The following is a 3,773-nucleotide window of genomic DNA, read 5'->3' on the forward strand; positions in this document are numbered from 1 at the left end:
ACTATGAAAAAGCATGCTGGGAACACTAGACTTCAGGAGGAGAGAGGCCGAAAAGGAACCTGTGCTTCCCAGCACAGTCTGTCATGGAAAGCACAAAAGTAAAATTGTGGTGGATGAAAAGAGAATAAAATAAATTAATCAAAGGATAAGTGTGTGGTTACAGGTGAGAAAGTGATTAAGGTGGATTGATGGGCTACTGTCAGAGAGCAGGTACACAGATAATGAAACACAAAATGTGCTGGAGCCAGCTTGCACCAAGGAAGAGTGAATCATGACATGTCACGAAATGGTAGGCATGGGGGTGCATGCCTGTAGCCCCAGCTACATACTCAGAAGAATAAGGCAAGACGATGGCAAGTTCAAGGTCAGCCTAGGCAAAATAAAATAAAAATAAAAATAAAAATAAAAACAGGGTTGTTGATGCAACTCAGTAATATATATAAGGCCCTGGATTCAATACCCAGCATCACAAAAAAGAAAAAAAAATTAGGAATTTTGCAATCTGATTAAATACCTTTGATATTAAAAGTTAATGTGTATGAACTTGGGGATGTAGTTCAGTGGCATGTCACCTGCCTGGCAAACATGAAGTCCTGAGTTCAAATACAAAAAAAAAAAAAAAAAAAAAAAAAAAGATAAATTGTAGAAACTTACAATTAAATAAATCAGCTGGGTCTAGTGGTGCACATCTATAATCCCAGCACTTGGAAAGCTGAGGCAGGAGGATCGCCATGAGTTTGAGGCCAGCCTGGACCACGTAATGAGTTCAAGGTCAGCTTGAACAGCATAGTGAGACCCTACCTCAAAAATCCTAAATGAATAAAGAAATTTCATAAATCCCTCGATCTCATAACTTCCTAAATATTTTACTAACATCATGCTCTGATACTTATTGCTGCTGCATGATGGAAATACCATAGTGCCAGCCATTGCACTCATTCTCCAACTCCATGTGCAACGACCTCAACTGGAAGCTTGAAATTGGCCATGGCAGGGTATTTATACCATGGAAACTGACAAGTGCTACCAATCAGAGCTGGAGTTACTTTTTTGTCACTGTCTAGGCTTTAGAAACTAGTGGAGAAAATGTTGGTGATGCAGATTCAACTTCAAAGTGCATCAAGTCTGTATCCATTACATTGTAGTGGCACAACAGCAAGCACACAAAAACTACATCCAAAAAATTGAGAAAGTAGTCTCCTGGCACTCAGAAACCATTATCCAAATCTGCAAAGAAGCTTGTCACTAACGAATGAGAGGACATTCTGACAGCGTCTTCATCACCTTCTCTGTTTTGAGTCTTCAACATAAAGCACAGCAATCAGCCTGCTTTAGCCTTCTGAAGACTGGGATTACAGGCCGGCACCAGCAGGTTCAGAGAGTAGCCTGCACTTCTGAGGTCCAGAGAAGGACATGTCCTCAGCAGATAATCTAATTCAATTCAGCTATGATTGTAATTTCTGCTTACTGCATGCAAGGGGGTTATAAGACAGTGGTATGATTTGTTTTGTTTTGTTTTGTTTTTTGAGACAGGATCTCACTATGTAATTCAAAATAATCTTGAATTCACTGTGTAACCCAGTTTGGCCTTGAATTTATGGTGGGTGATCTTCTTGCCTCAGCCTCCTGAGTGCTGTAATTATAGACATGTACCACCATGCTTGTCCAATCAGAGTTTCTGAGTTGGACATTTTGGGTTAGGAATTCATTTACTAAGTATATGGTAGCTTTCATGTCCTAACTAAAATGGAGAAAATATTACCAACCACTTGAAATATATTTAAAACATGAGAACAGTATAGTAAAATGCCAATAACATTGTAATTTATTATGACTATGCGAGAAAACAAAATACATAATTATATAACTATACATGGGGCTGGTGGTGAAAAGAAAAATCATAATGTTAGTAACTGTTATCCCTGGATGTGAGGATAGTGAGTTCTTTGTTCATTTCATTTTTCAAAGCTTCTATGAGCCCATTTTAATTTTCTTTCAGAGAAAAAAAAATATGTTAAGGTGAAGAAAGTGCATAGGAAAAAAAAAGCAAGTACATAGGAAGGGAAATATTCATCTTAAAAAAATGTCTGAGGACATGGAGCAATTAAAAAGTCTCCTGTAGTATACACGGGCCTGACACACAACAACTTGTGGAAAGAAATATTTGTAGAGTTTAGGTCTTCCAGGTTTCACCACTAAAATCTAGTAGTTCACATGCTGTCTTCTCCTTTCTATTTTCTGTCTCATCCCATGATTTTTAGATTTCAAGAGGACTTGTGGTAATGAATAAAAGGGTTATAAATTAATCTAAACATGATTCAAATCTTTAATTTATGTATTCATTAAATCTTTACCTGTTATCAATCTTAGGGTTCCAGGTGTTAATGGCAACTCTAAATGTAAGTCAATATAATTATTTACATAAAAGCATTAGAAGATGATTAATTGGCATTTTCATGCAGCTGTGATCTATTCTGCACTTCTAGAGCTGAAAAACATTTAACTAAAAACATTTACCTGTGCTAATCCTCACGGAATCACAGAACCCTCTCCAGTTTCCCAAGTCCTCAGCCAAATTTATAGCGTTCTCATTAATGGAGTCATCTCATATTTCCTGATTTTAAAAGGCATCACAACTGCACACTCTTGAAAATTAGACTGATTTCCACACCCTTCCTTGAATATTTATGTGTGCAGTTCCAAAAGGAAGACAGTGATTAAACCTACTCATATTAACAAATTCCCCATTAGTGTGTTTTAGCATGATTTGGGAAATACATTCCAATTTCAAAGGGTCTAAATTTGAGATGCCCTAAAAACAAGTCACAGGGCTTAGGTAGGAAAATGTTTTCAGAAAAGTGATTTATCTCTGCTGAATAAAAGCTGTACCACTGGCAGCTCAGATCCAGTTATGATTCCTCAAATATGTCCAGCCTGGTTATCTAATGCTTCTGCAAGAATGTAGGCCACGCATTAATGCACTGAAGATAAAATCAATTTGAAAATTTCTCAAATCAAATACCAATCCTGAAGTAATGCTCTGTGCAGGAGAAGCAGCCAACAGTAATAGGAAGCCAATTATAAACTATAAACCACTCCGCTCAAATATCCTGGTTAGTTACTGGCAGGGACCATTACACACCATTTATATAAGTTAAATCCACTGTCAAGTCAAAATTGCTATGGTATACACACACGCTGACACTCGAAGCTGCCAACTTCCTCCTGCCCCCCACTGAAAATAGAAAAGCAGCTCGATTAACAAGATCTCTTAATGAAGGCAAAAACCCACAGAAACATCTTGAGCATAACACTCCACAAATAACTTGCCACTCTACGACAACAGTACAGTGAGAAATGAGGTACTGAGTTTAGAATGGGCCCCAGATTTGAATACTGGTCTGCCATCCACTTGCTACTAATTCGCTTCTCAGTTTCCTCATCTGTGTAATGGGATTAGCAGTGAGGCCTATGTGGAAATCCATGACGATTGAATCTAACCAGCCACGTAAAATTCTGGGCACAGTAGTACTCAACAGATGTTGGCTAGTATTATGTCCTTGTTTCTCTATCTTCCTCACTCCATGGCTCCCAAACAGAAGAGGAGACACAAGACACAAGGCTAGTAACACATTGTTATCACACTTGCCACTTGCCAGGATGACTGGCAAGGGCCTGAGCAGTGAAGATTTCTAATTGCTTTCATTTGCATGTGTGACTTGCAGGGAAAATCAGAGGTAGGTAGTGATAGTAGGGTGCTTTTGAGTCTTTTC

Source organism: Cavia porcellus, unplaced genomic scaffold (assembly GCF_034190915.1).
Source record: "Cavia porcellus strain 051 isolate PalLab524CR breed Dunkin Hartley unplaced genomic scaffold, mCavPor4.1 scaffold_25, whole genome shotgun sequence".
Classification (NCBI taxonomy): domain Eukaryota; kingdom Metazoa; phylum Chordata; class Mammalia; order Rodentia; family Caviidae; genus Cavia; species Cavia porcellus.